We start from the raw sequence: 16,007 nt of genomic DNA on the forward strand, positions 1-16,007 counted from the left end.
TTTACTTAACCTTTTTGAGTTATTTTTATTTTTTGTGTGATATATATATATATATATGTGTGTTGGAAACCATTAAATAAATTGTATTAAAATATTGCTGGCCGGCAATTGTTATATATGTATGTAATTATCTACATTGAAGATCTTATATATTAATATTTGTTAATAAATACCATTGTTGATTTCAGTGCTCTTTTCTTCTTTTTTCTGTTAACTGGTCGTCAGACAAGTTTGTTAAATGTTTGATCTAAACAATCTTTTCAAACAGTTTTTGTCCATTTTCCGGGAAGGACAGCAGTCGGGTTGACTAATTGAAAAAACTACAGCGAAACGCACATCGGCATTTGGCTGTTTGATCTATATACTTTGCCCAGAATACATGTAATTGTGCTGTAACTGCATTATCCAGACAGTAACAGAGCCGACATTAGATGTATCATTAGATGGACCGCGGTTGCGGCTCTGGTAGTGTGAAGAGACTGAATAGCATTACATGGGGCTACTAACAATAGAACATGTGACTGTTATAATTGAACCTTAAGACGGTATCAGCGTGATATAGAGTTGTGAGCTTGTGTGACCATGAATAGCGGCTTGATAAGCAGCAAACACTGCAGCATAGAACAGTGTAATCCTGGAAAGTTTAAATACTTAATCACCTGATTTATCTATGTATTATCGTGACTGTCACCGAAAGTGAGGCACGGAGATCCAGAAACCACAAGACGACATTCTATCTGAGTAAAGAATAATACATGCTCAGTTGCTATACATTGTATAAACAGTCAGTCCTTTTTTTGACTCTTAAACTACTCCGGATGATGAATTTTTGACTTTTGTTTCTCTGATGTTCTAATATGCAGCTAATTACTTAGACTCAGAGACTGAATACATTTGTTTTTGAGATTTATGTTTCTTTGTATCAGAAAAATAAGATACAAATGTTTCAATTGGAAGTTACTGAATGAAAGATGAATAATACAGTGAAGGCATTGAATCCTGTAAATGTTACAAAAGGATCATTTATTCCGCACATGAAGCACTAAAATGATACATTCATATTGTCCGTATCATACCCATTTGCCCTCTATACAAAGTGAACAACTACATGTTATGTTAAACCCCCTTAAGCTGAGGGGAAGCATCTTTTTTAAGACTACTTGGGCAATAAACATCTTTGCCTTTACAACAACTACATCTGAATCCTGCGACAACAGAATTGCACCAAACGCTAATCCGTTCTCCGGCTGTTCTGGACTGAGCCCAATGTCTCCAAGCTCAATCCCTCTGCCAGATACCGTGCAGAGCCTGGTCCATTGTGAGGAATCAGGGGGAATCAGCCAACACCAATCAGGGGGTGTGGCCGCAGCTAGTAGATGCATACACAGCAGAAGTGGTTCCAGGTGCCTGGTTTTATGTAAATGGCTCCAAACTCCGATGGTAGAAGTTTGGTGGTGGCAACAACATTACATGCCCACTGTGCAGTGGTCGGAGCCAGTGAACAGGCAGTTACTGATGGCAAGAGGGAATCCCTGATACCCCAAGATCCAGTGGCGATCAAGTCTAAACAGTGATTGGGTTGTGAGTAGAAATCATCCGGTCACAGATAACCTTTGTATATTATTATCTTGCACCTGCACTTTATATACATCACTATTAGCACTTTATTTATGACTGATTTTTGGAGACTAAAACATTGTTTATTAATTTCATAATGTAGGAGAAATTATGCGAAGATGCCTTCTTTCCATGATTATATATTGTTGAAACCCGTTACTGTGGCAATGCGGCTCCAGGACTTGCAAGCACTGTCCAACTGCTGATTAGTTCTTCAGTTTCTCATCCTTCAACAGGAGTGGCCAATGTTTTTTCACAATCTTCTTGATCTGGTCGGCATTGTCACTATGGGGCATATTCAATATGGGAGTGAAAAGTCTGTACTGGACTTTTCGCTCCACATCGGAGGTTTGAGTGGGGATAAAGTATCGGGCGCGTGCCCGCTTATCCCCGTATTCAATTTAAAAGGTGCGGAATCGGGACCCGGCGAAAAACTGACTAGCAAAATGTTCTCTGAATTTTTGGGAATTGATCCTGGCACACCCCAAAATATGTCCTGACATGGGTAATTACTATAGGTACCCCCGATGTGGCCTTCTACATATTGTCGGGATTTTTAAATAGCCACGGCAGGTGTTTTTTTCTGCCTTTGAAGAAGTGATGAAGAATAGCACTTAGGTTTTTTTGCGGGGCAAGAATGAACTATGCCCATCAAATTTGGGGTACATGAAAATGGGTGAAAGCATATTTTTAAGTCCCTAAAGTGCATTTTGAGAATTCTTCAAAAATGCACCTGCCGCTACCACCTGCATTCTTTTAAACACCTGCCGCATACTTGGGAACCCCCTCTGAATTAATTTCATTATTTAAAAACTTTTTTTTTTTTTAAACCCAAAATTAAAATTTTTTGGGGTGTCCCTATTTTTTTAAACTTTTTTTGACACAGTTCATTTTTAGGGGCTATTCCCAGGGGTGCAGGCTATTTTTTTAACCCTGCACCCCTAAACCCCAATTCTGCATTTTTCTTTCGCCATGTAAAACATGGTGAAAACTTATCCCCATTTTTTTTCAAAGACTTTTCACACCGGCAAAATGTCTTTGAAATTGAATTTGGTGGACAATTCAAATATGTGAAAATTACATCATTGCCGATAAATTATCATCGATTCCAACTTTTCGCAGCCAAATTGAATACGGCCCTATATTGCATGATGAACGTGACATTTTCTTCTCTTTCTTTTGCACAAACCACTTTTTTTTTTCTTCCCTCTGATGAAGCCTATGGGGGAAACGTATTAGTACACAGGAGTTACTGACATGGATCAATAGGAGGGTGTTCCTGACATCATCAGGGATCCCCCATCATGTGACTTCCCATAGCCTCATGCCGCAAACTCACAGAGAGCGTTTGACTGGCAGAGGGAAGGAGTGAGCCGTAAATGCCAGAGGTGGTGGAAGGACAAGGATGGGAGTATACTTAGCAGTAAGTTTAGTGAGACGCTCCTCTCCATCAATACTACAGGAAACCATTTGGAAAACTGTCTCACATTGACGGAGTCACTCAGCGGGAAGCTACCATAGCGGGATACTAACAGTCTTTGTGCACTCTACTAACACTGATTTAATATTGAAGCTGCTTTTTCTAAGTTTGAAGCTAGAAAGGATCTTTTTCCATACATATGAACTTTGGATAATATTGATTCATAACACTGAAAGAGTTTGGACTGGAGACAGATCATATCAGATCCAATTCTCAGCATTTAGACTGTATTACTGTTGTATACACATATTGCAATATTGATGTATACTTATTATAGGCATGAGAGCACCTACATCAGCACCCTTCTATATTTGTTTTATTGTATGTTGTATTTTTTCTTATGTTGTGTGTTTCTTTTTATGTAGTATGCACATTTTTTATTTGAGAATTCTCATGTTATACTCCATATATAAGTTGATATTTATTCATAAGTGCATGTTTACGTATGAGCATTTTTTATCAGTAATTAATAAATAGATAAATACATTTTTTATATGCTTGGCGCCCATTTTCATATTAGGATTCCTAGTGAAAGAGGCCCTGATAGGAGGATAAAAGTACCATTCCATGTGAGAAAGGTGCGCTTACCTTTGAAGGTGCCTCACATGTACATTGCATGCTAAATTTAATGTGCATATAAACCAGAATCTACTGGTTATCCCGCCATAATATTGTATAAAGAAACCTTGATGTGCAGATTATTCCTCCACTATATTGTGAGTGGGGTACGCCACACTTCCTATTTTAGTTGCAAATCTACTACTTACCTAATAAATTAATTCATAAATGATAAGTATGTGACAAAGAATTTTCTTTTCTTATGTTATTGTAAATTAAACTTTGGAAAAACTGAAATCGTCCCATAACACCAGAGGATCAGCGCTGATATATACTTTTGGAATTTCTTTTTAAGGAGAAAGGGGCCTATTCATTAACACTAAAATACTGTTTTTAAGGCCATTTTCCTTAATTAACGTTATTTTAGTATTCATGATGACACTTAGCACAGGAGATATCACTGATATCTCATGTGCTAAGTCCCCCTGTGTTAATTTCCACACTCCCCATACATTAGTACATTAGTATAGGTACATTAGTATGGGTACATTAGTATAGGTACATTAGTATGGGTACATTAATACATTAGTATGGGGATATGGAAATTATGGTATTCAACAAATTCCGAAAATTATGTATTTTCAGAACTTGATTGAGTTACTATTCGCCACTGTGAGGTGGCGAATAGCAGGTGACACATAACTGTGTCAGCGTGGACAGGTCCCCCGGCATCTTCCTCGGCACTCTGGTCTGTCCTCTGGCTCCAGATCCTGGTCTGACAAGTGTTCTTCTAGCAGAACACAATAAAGTTTAGAAAAAAAAAATGTTTTTTTTCTAACTACTGTGGTCAGCTGGGAGAACACTTGTCAGACCAGCCTCCGGAGGCGCTACAGCGGCCAGGTAAGTGCGGGGACGTGGGGAGGTGAGCGGGGGGGGACACACACAAAATTACCGCAACTGTAGGCAGTGCTGCGCATGCGCTGGCTTTACGAATGTAACAGCGCATGCGCAGCACGGATTCCAGCTGTGGTAAGTTAGTGTAGATAGAGAACTATTTCCTGAAAAGCTGTCATCGCAAAAATTACAGCTTTTCGGAATAGATAGCTATGGAGAGGAGATGATGAATTCCTCCGGTAATTAGGTAGAACTACATGCCATTTCTAAACCTAATTACCTCCAGAGAAAGTTTAGGTATGATAAATAGGCCCCTAAGTATTGCATCTTTCCTTTCACATTGTGGAACAATTTTTGATGCAATCTATATTTACCAGCACCATCCTATACCCAGAGTGTTTTTTTTTTGTTTACATGTTAAGTGTGGTGCTACTCAGAATATACTGAGAGGTAGGTAGGCAGCAGGTACTTGCGCACTGAGACTATACCCATTTTTTTTTTTTTTTTTACTAGAGACAGGGAGACATTTAGTTGGACGGATACATGGGACATATATGTCACTACCGGTAAGACCTGAAAAGCCATTGGTGATGATGATTTAAGCAGGACTTATCCATTACCAATCACTGACGGTGGATTATAAGGGGGAATGGGAAAAGCTACAATGGATTACACGGAGTGGAGTTTCAAATTTTTTATGTGAATGTTTAGTTTTTAGTTGAGCCATGTCTGGAAATAGGCTTTACCTATATTATCTAGGTTGGGGGTGTAAATACCTGTCCAATGGGATGTCCTGGTCATGCCTTGAGGAAGATAAATTTTTGTATTGAAATGCGTCAGAGAGGAGGAACTTTTCTAAAATGTTTCGGGACTAATCTAAGATGGTGGCTCCTGGTTGGCTACTTTAGCACTGCTCTTCTGTCTATGTTTCTTTCAGTAACCCATTTTATCGGGTGAGAGTCCAATACAATTCATTGTCCATATTTATATGCATATATTATTTTGTATTTCTGTTGTCTGAATAAATACTGTATTACACTATTTGTTGTATTTTCTCCGTTTTATATTTTATATTCACACATTGGAGAAGTGTCTGTGTGGAGGAGGAATCGTGGTCAGGATTGTCTGACTCTGTGTTTGGGTGAAACCCTCTCCCTTCCAAAGACGTATATGTCTACTAATTGATACCGACCACTCTCTCTGGTAAGAGACTAAAATATTGTCAGTCATGTGTGTTAAAGTGCAGCAATATTGTCCTATGATATGTATTTTTGTTTCTTGAGATACACAACTGGATTTGGGGTCCTCGTAGAACATCAAAACAAGGGGACGATTGCAGTTTTGGGAGATTTATTGACTTTATATTGTTTAGGTATTTAAGTGAATAAAACCATTTTTTGTTTATTATATACAAGCCTCCTGTATTTCAACAGAAAGCAAACACTGATATACAGTATGTTATAAATTTGATTGTGATCGCCTATATCACTATGCGCCGTATGTAACGTTTCTTCTTAGTTTTTATGCACAGCAACTGGACATGGCAGAAACTAGAGTCAAGACACCAAATGTATATTGAGAAATAGTTCTTTATAAAGTGCAACAATATAATACAGTAATACAAAAATACATACTAAAAACTACTTCTTTGCAAGAAGTCTATACAGATTAGTCCAGTGAGTGCCCTTTTGCTATAGGACCTGGAGGTCATGAAATCAGCGGCTCCATTCTACAGTTTTTAGAGTCTATTATACGCAATAATGCCATAAGACCAGGAGGTCAGACAAGGCGAATTAAGACTCTGACTTGGGGATAAATGTCCGGTGAGATTGTTTTGTTCTTTGGACAGACTGTTCTATATACAGATGATTCCTAAATAGGGAATCTGTACATCGGCAATTTTTAGCAGTTTATTTTCTATACTAATCAGACTAATCTGTATAGACTTCTCGCAAAGAAGTAGTTTTTAGTATTTATTTTTGTATTACTGTATTATATTGTTGCACTTTATAAAGAACTATTTCTCATTATACATTTGGTGTCTTGACTCTAGTTTCTGCCATGGCCAGTTGCTAATTTGTCACCTAATTAATTTATTAGCGCAACACCTACATTATGTTTTTCTTTCATAAAATCTCCATTTGGTCAGGTTTCCGATTCCAATAACAACGATCTCTAAATGAGGCCCCAAGTGCACCGCAGCCCGGACCAAGTGTAGAGACTGCAATGGTTTGTACTGCAGTGGGGGAGTGTAAGCAGCAGCTGAAGCCAGGACATAGTGCTAGGCTGCAGGGATAAGTGCCCCTTCCTGGGGACCAATGGGAATTAGTTGACACTTCCCAGAAAGTGTTGCAGCAGTGCCCACACACATACCCACAACTAAGCGGTTCCCAGTGCCGATGGTAGGGGTCTGGGTGGAAGTTACCTGTTCCAAGTGCTGATATAGGAGCTGGGTGGAGACAGTGAGTTACCCCCCCCACACTGCACAGTGGGTGGAGTCAGTAACAGGTGGACATAACAGGTCTGACATAAGAGATAATCCCTAAAAGTGGTGAAAAAAAGGTCACTCAGGTTACTCAGGGACTAGTAACCACCCTCTAATGCTCCAAGATCCAATGAGATCAAATAATCTGATCACCTGGTGAGGCCTGGCCATCTGGCCTCAACCATCTCATCACGGACACGTGCAGGTAGTCAGACATCAGAATTTAGCATCACACTGTGCATCAGACAATACATAGGAACCTGAGCTCAGTAATCTGCTGTATTAATTATTGATCATTATCTATCACTCCTTGATGCAGCGTGAGGAATATATATATGTATATATATATATATATATATATATATATATATATATAAAGTCAGAAATCCACTGCACTCGCCACTCCTAGATTTGGGGTGCAGACCTGCACTCGCCATTCCCAGGACTGGGGTGCAAGTGGCCTGTGACCACATTGCTTAAATAAATAAAAACAGAAAACCCAGCACTCACCATGTTTAAACACCCACAATGATGTATAGATAAGTAAATAAATAATGGGGATTTGGTTCATGGATTGATCAATGCATTTAAGCCCGCAGCCCACATCACGGGACCCCACTTCTGCAGGTCCTACACCATCCGTCACACCGATGGAAACCCGGTAGCTGCCATCACACAGTTTAGAATGAAAAAATGCCACCCGGTTTAAAGCTCACCTGCCAGCTACTGGCTTTTAAAGGTAAGGCAGTCACCTGACATAGCTTCTATCACACTACCAAAAAGACAGCTGACACAGGTTAATATAAACGAGTTTGCACATGGGGTGCATGAGAAAGCTATGATCACAAAAGGTTAATAAAAATTAACCGCATAAACAAAGTCAGAAATCCACTGCACTCGCCACTCCTAGATTTGGGGTGCAGACCTGCACTCGCCATTCCCAGGACTGGGGTGCAAGTGGCCTGTGACCACATTGCTTAAATAAATAAAAACAGAAAACCCAGCACTCACTATGTTTAAACACCCACAATGATGTATAAATAAGTAAATAAATAATGGGGATTTGGTTCATGGATTGATCAATGCATTTAAGCCCGCAGCCCACATCACGGGACCCCATTTTCTGCAGGTCCTACACCATCCGTCACACATGTACAAACTCATTTATATTAACCTGTGTCAGCTGTCTTTTTGGTAGTGTGATAGAAGCTATGTCAGGTGACTGCCTTACCTTTAAAAGCCATTAGCTGGCAGGAGAGCTTTAAACCGGGTGGCATTTTTTCAGTCTAAACTGTGTGATGGCAGCTACCGGGTTTCCATCGGTGTGACGGATGGTGTAGGACCTGCAGAAAGTGGGGTCCCATGATGTGGGCTGCGGGCTTAAATGCATTGATCAATCCATGAACCAAATCCCCATTATTTATTTACTTATTTATACATCATTGTGGGTGTTTAAACATGGTGAGTGCTGGGTTTTCTGTTTTTATATTATATATGTGAGGTTTGGAAAGAACATGCCCCTGATAGTGTAGTAATTTATAAAAAATTACACGTGCTCAAATATAAGTGTGCGTACCAGAAAATAAAACTTTTTCGCTTATCTGTGGTTCTTTTACTGGGACTCCATGTGGTGAGATGGACCCGGAACTCCAAGGTGTCCAGAAACCTTAAATAGGATGGTCTCAAACAGAGCCAGAAAAAACACATATAGTGTAGTATTTTGTTTGAAAATAAATAGCGTAATGTATAAAATGCATACCAGAATGATACTTGAATCACTGCATATAGTGCTATGTGTCTTGGTGACTCCTTCAACATCCCATAATGGCCCCAATAGTTCACATGTAAGTAGAGTAGGTCAGCTTAAGTGAATAACAGCCAGTATTGCTTCTTCCATTTCTGGAACAACAGTTCTAGAGTGTATATAGCTGTGGAACATATGAATGAGTCAGCTCAGAATCAGCCCCAGAATTTAAGATTAGAGCTGAGCAACTCATTCATATGTTAAGCGAAAAAGTTTTATTTTCTGGTACGCACACTTATATTTGAGCACGTGCTAATTTTTTATAAATTACTACACTATCAGGTGCATGTTCTTTCCAAACCTCACTTCCAGATCACATTTATCCTGATTGCCATTCGGGAACATGGGAAGACTGCTGCCACCTTCACCAGAAGGATTAGAGTGTTACATCTGTTAGCACCAACTGGACTTTATATAAATATATGTTGCACTGCAGTGCAATACTATTTGAGACTTGAACCATAGCGCCATTCTATAAATCCTCTACAAATATATATATCTCAGTGGAACAAGAATGCCCGGCAGCTATGGCACGAGGTAGTCCGGCTGTATTATGATGGTAGCATGGAGATTCCAAATATAGTAGTTAATGTAATTAATTATAGAGAAATTGTTCAGCTGTTGTGTATCTATCATATGTGGCATAGGTACAGGTTGGGCAGTACACATGGGGCCCCACACCCTGCACCCAGGACTGATCAGTTCACCACTGTGGCTGCTTATTCAAATATATCACCACAAACATAGAGCCCTGTGGATATGATATTGGGGGGTGAGCACTACACACGGATCCCCCATAGCTCATAAAACACCCCATAGATCTTCATCCATTGGTGGAATAATTAGTAAGCATTACCCATTGATGATGTGTAAGAGGATTTAGTACAAGACAAAGATGGATCAGCTTCCAGTCCCCGAGGAGGATATTGCTGGTCAGGTTTTTAAAATATGTTTTATTTTACCTTTTATACATTTTTTGATGCTGCTTTTTTTTCCCCAATTTCTTAAGTTGTTTTAACCCAGCAATAATAACTCCTACAGTAATGACTGGGACACAGAAAACACATAATTGGTGGAATAGATTGACTATTTCAGAGGTTTCTGTTATCAATTGAAAATGTTTCAACAGAAAAATTATTGTAGACAATTATATTCTTTATTCAGTCCTAGAAATTAATAAAATAGTTGTATTAGACACAGACACACAAACCATATCAGGGTGATCCAGCTTTGATACTGATACAAGAGATTCAGGCAGTGGCGTAAGTTCATCCCAGATGCAAGTTATATATTGGTGACCCCCCCCCCTGTCACGGGCGCAGACACTGCAACATAGCATTTTGCAAACAGATACACCAACAGTTGCACACAGACTATAGGCATGCCATGGAGGAGTGAGACAGTGAGTTGTGGGTGAGGAGGTGTTAGGATTTGCGGTTAGCAAATCATCTTGGTGGCAATTCCCAATCTTAGTTGTTACTGGGATTCTACATCATGTCCTATCCTTGTTCTGGCTTTTTGCAAAAAGCTGGAAATCCTGTCTTGTCTGTGTCAATTCATTGCCTGTCATTCAGGTCTGTCTGTGTTTGTGTTTCATGTGCTCACTAATTAACTAGCTCTCTCCTTGCAGAGCAGGTACACACATGCCTCTTAATTAGGAATCACTCTCCAGGAATGGTCTCTGATTGGATCCTACATCTCATAAGTATACACCCAGCCCTGATCTCATTGCCAGCTATACTGTGCCACTACCAGTGTATGCTTGCTGTGTTCAGTTCCTAGTGCTTGCCGGTCTACTGAGTACTTTGGTTATTGAATCTGGATCCATTATGTGTTACTGCAGCATCTGAATCCACCTGTCTGCTGTTTAGGCCCCTGCCTAGACCATCTCAGCTGCTTGTGTCAACCGGGTGACACAGGCCGACTATAGAGTGCCTGTGAGTTCCCTCAGCCTGGCTGCAGAGTCAGGTTGTTCCTGTTCACTGAACTCCCACATGGCTTCCTAACCACTCCAAGTAGCTTCTGTGCTACCACCTAACTCCAAACGGCTTCCTGGCCGCATCTAGCAGCTCCCGTGCTGCCAACATTCACCATACGGCTTCTTAGCTGCTCCAAGTAGCTTCCGTGCTACAACCTATCTCCAAACGGCTTCCTAGCCATATCCAGCAGTTCCCGTGCTGCCATCGTTCACCATACGGCTTCCAGGCCACTCCAAGTAGGTTCTGTGCTACCACCAATCTCCAAATGGCTTCCTAGCCGTATCCAGCAGCTACCGTGCTGCCAACATTCATCCTACGGCAATTGCCCCAACATCGGCACCATCGCTGCAACATCGGCACACCTGCCGCACCATCGGCTCTCAAAGCCATCATCAAACCATAGACTGTTTTATCCATGGCAATTGCCCCAACATCGGAACCATCGCTGCAACATTGGCACACTTGCCACACCATTGGCTCTCAAAGCCATTATCAAACCATAGACTGCTTATCTACGGCAACTGCCCCAACATCGGCACAGTTGCTGCACCATCGCCACTCAGAGCCATTTACTAACCCTAAACTGTTTATCTACGGCTATAGCCACACCATCGGCATAATTGCCGCACCATTGCTGCACCATCGGCACAGCTGCCACACCATCGGCTCCCAAGCTATTGTCCAAAAAACCAAACTGTACTCTCACAACATCTGGATCATCGATATCCTTATCATCATCAACTGTGTCAGTCCTAACTGTACATTCTTTACCTATTGAATTCCCCTGTATCTCCATGTGAGCCGCTACTACCTCGAGCATAAGTCCAGGCGGCCGCCTAAGTACCGGTGAATGTATCCTGGTTCTAAGGGAACAACGGGCAGTTGTTATTGGTGGAAGATCTCGCTAGCTGGGTTCTTGCGGTGTCACATGGAGTAGGCAGCAGAATTCGTAACATTATAGCAGGCCAACAAATTACAGACACTACTGGAGTGTCTTCAATATGGTCTCTATCCTGTCAAATCCTGATATGGAATGATCAAACAAAATTCTGAACCTCGAGAGCATGCAAACGCTGCTGCTACAAGCCTTCCTTGTTTATCATCTAGTGTGGATGTGCTGCAGCAGCAAACATTTCAAGCCTCCCAGATTCCGTCTCGGTCGCATCTTGCTATTTCAAGAATCAATCTAGGGAGGAAAAGTTGGATGGCGCCCCAACAGTAAACTGTTCTATAACACCTCAGTCATCTGATTTGATATATCCGGAATTCTTACAGGAATTTCATCTAAAGACTGAACAGTTACAAAAAATATTGTTTAGTACCAATATGTTAGTACAAAAAATGTTTGGGAATTTACCAGACTTTGAACATATTCCATCCTTCCCAGCAGAAACAAAAGAGGTGACAGACTCCACTTCCCTTTCCCCTGCTAAGCCATCCTCTATGCAGAGGGAAGGTGGATATCGGAGCTACTTACGACCTAGGCTCCCTGAGGCCGAGCGCTAAAAAGGCGTAAGGAAAATTGTCTCTGTTTATACTGTGGGAGCGCTGATCATTTTATTGCAGACTGTTCTTTATGTAAGCCAAGAAGAAATGACCAGCCTCAAAGTCCTAGGCTTCAAGTTAACCATTCACCTTCTAAGCTTATCAATGCCGCAGACTCCATAATTCCCGACAAAGGTGCCGCGGTTCCCCAAAAGAAGCCAGTTATTTATAATTGGGGTCCCATTACTAAGGGGCCGAGTCTCAAGTTTGGGAACCATTCAAACAAAGACTCTCATTGTACTAGTAAGGGTTCAGTTGGTTCTTTTGCAGGAAGAACTTCCAACAATAAAGTCGATAAACCTCACATAGCCAGAGAGACACCTGATCTTCCTACTCCAGGAGGGGTCTATTCTGCCTGTTCCGGTCCCAGTCCGGATTCTGCCTGTTCCGGTCCCAGTCCGGATTCTGCCTGTTCCGGTCCCTGTCCGGATTCTGCCTGTTCCGGTCCCAGTCCGGATTCTGCCTGTTCCGGTCCCAGTCCAGATTCTGCCTGTTCCATCCTGGATTCTGCCTGTTCCGGGGTCAGCCTGGATTCTGCCTGCTCCGGTTCAGATGTCTCAGTCGTCCAGAACTCAGGAGAGGACTTCAATATGCCAGCCCCAGAAGAGGTGTCAGAAGTACTGACTCCAGTAAGAGAGTCTGATGTGCCGACCTCAAGTGAGGAGTCCAATGTTCCAACTCCTGAAGCAATTACCAATGTTCCAGTCATCCAGACCCCAGGAGGGGACTTCAATGTTCTAACCTCAAGTGAGGTGTCCGATGTACCTACTCCTGAAGGGGTTCCCAATGTTTCAGTCATCTAGACCCCAGGAGGGGAGTCTTATGTATCGACTTCAGAAAAGGTGCTTGATGTACCGCTCTCAGAAGAGGTCTCTGTAGTACCGCTCCCAGGAGAGGAGTTTGATGTACCAACCTCAGAGGAGAGTTGTGAAGTACCGACACCAGCAGGGGAATCTGAAGTATCGACCTCAGAAAAGGTGCCTGCTGTACCACCCACAGAAGAGGTCTCTGTTGTATCACTCCCAAGAGAGGAGTTTGGTGTACCAACCTCAGAGGAGAGGTGTGAAGTATCAACACCAAGAGGGGAGTTCGATTTACCAACCCCAAAAGAGAAGTCTGATGTTCCATTCCCAAGAGGAGAGCCCGATGAATCTATTCAAGCTGGGGATCTTCAATCGGTGAAGCCAGACCAGGAACCTGATTGCCTGATCTTCAATGGGGAATTGGAACAATTTCTTGACTTAATGCTTGAATTGCAGGTGCTTCGTCCAGGTCTTTCTCAACATGAAAAATTATGTTCCTGCTTTTGGCATTTAAAGGAGAAGCTAAGGGATGGGCTGAACCCTACATTAGATCAAATGACTCCGTTCTCCATGATCTTGATTTATTTATCTGGGCTGTCCTTAGGAGGTTTGGGGGTCCAGACATTGTGATTGCTGAACCTTCTGGAAGTTCTACCTGTACCTCCAAAAGACTACCCAAATCAAGATCTGCTAAATCAGCCAGCAAATCTCGACCTCCTCAAGATTGTAGTATCTCCTAGTCTCTACAGGAGACTCAACCTACATATCTCCATTCTGGATGCTTGCTAACTTACCCAGGGATAGGATCTCCAATGAATTTGGAAATGAGGACGTCATTAGCTTCTCTATCTGTGAATCAAGCCATTTTTAATAAAAAGTGTATGGCTCAGCCTGTAGATGATGGCTCTAGTTCTGACTGCGATCCAGTAGCAGACGAAAGATTCTTGGAGGAACTTTCTGTGGACGATAGTATCATCTTTATGCTCCCCATTGTTAAGCCTAAACAGGTGGGGAAGAAAAATAGACATTGAAAAAGACATTAATCATTTTCTATCACACCAAGATTCATGCTCCCCTTAGTGACATTGGGGTGTCTGGAGTCCACCCTCAAGGGGGGGGGGTACTGTTAGGATTTGCGGTTAGCAAATCATCTTGGTGGCAATTCCCAGTCTTAGTTGTTTCTGGGATTCTGCATCATGTCCTATCCTTGTTTTGGCTTTTTGCAAGAAGCTGGAAATCCTGTCTTGTCTGTGTCAATTCATTGCCTGTCATTCAGGTCTGTCTGTGTTTGTGTTGTTTCATGTGTTCACTAATTAACTAGCTCTCTCCTTGCAGAGCAGGTACACACATGCATTTTAATTAGGAATCACTCTCCAGGAATGGTCTCTGATTGTATCCTGCATCTCATAAGTATACACCCAGCCCTGATCTCATTGCCAGCTACCAGTGTATGTTTGCTGTGTTCAGTTCCTAGTGCTTGCCAGTCTACTGAGTACTTTGGTTATTGAATCTGGATCCTGTCTCCATTCAGCCCTGCAGTATTACACCACAGTCCTGTCTGTCTGCATATATCTTGTTACCTGCAGTGTTTCCACCTCACTGCCTCCAATATATGTTACTGCAGCATCTGAATTCACCTGTCTGCTGTTTAGGCCCCTGCCTAGACCATCTCAGCTGCTTGTGTCAACTGGGCGACACAGGCCAACTATAGAGTGTCTGTGAGTTCCCTCAGTCTGGCTGCAGAGTCAGGTTGTTCCTGTTCTCTGGTTCACTGAACTCCTACATGGCTTCCTAACAGCTCCAAGTAGCTTCCGTGCAACCACCTATCTCCAATCGGCTACCTGGCCGCATCTAGCAGCTCCCGTGCTGCCATCATTCACCATACAGCTTCTTAACCTCTCCAAGTAGCTTCCATGCTACCACCAATCTCCAAAAGGCTTCCTAGCCATATCCAGCAGCTCCCATGCTGCCATCATTCACCATACGGCTTCCAGGCCTCTCCAAGTAGCTTCCGTGCTACCACCTATCTCCAAACGGCTTCCTGGCCGCATCTAGCAGCTCCCGTGCTGCCAACGTTCATCCTATGGCAAGTGCCCCAATATCGGCACACCTGCCACACCACCAGCTCTCAAAGCCATCATCAAACCATAGACTGTTTATCCATGGCAATTGCCCCAACATCGGCACCATCGCTGCAACATCAGCACACTTACCGCACCATCAGCTCTCAAAGCCATTATCAAACCATAGACTGCTTATCTATGGCAACTGCCCCAACATCGGCACCATTGCTGCACCATCGGCATAATTGCCGCACCATTGCTGCACCATCGGCACAGCTGCCACACCATCGGCTCCCAAGCTATTGTCCAAAAAACCAAACTGTACTCTCACAATATCTGGACCATCGATATCCTTATCATCAACTGTGTCAGTCCTAACTGTACATTATTTACCTATTGAATTTCCCTGTATCTCCATGTGAGCCGCTACTACCTCGAGCATAAGTCCAGGTGGCTGCCTAAGTACCGGTGAATGTATCCTAGTTCTAAGGGAACAATGGGCGGTTGTTATTGGTGGAAGATCTTGCTAGCTGGGTCCTTGTGGTATCGGAATTCGTAACGGGGGGGTGCCAGACCTGTCACACTGACATAAGAAGCTGCTGAGGAGCAGCAACACCAATGAGTAGAGACAGGCTATAGATAGACGGAGGTGGCAGCTAATAGTGTGACACGGAGCTCTCCACTAGTGTATGGTGGCTTCTCAGGTGCCAGGAAGAGGTGCCCCGTATTGGGTGGCCATGATGGTACATTCTGGGTACATAGTTACAGCCCTAAGTGGG

This window comes from Taudactylus pleione, unplaced genomic scaffold (genome assembly GCF_031769625.1).
Source record: "Taudactylus pleione unplaced genomic scaffold, aTauple2 ptg000722l, whole genome shotgun sequence".
NCBI classification, from domain to species: Eukaryota; Metazoa; Chordata; class Amphibia; order Anura; family Myobatrachidae; genus Taudactylus; species Taudactylus pleione.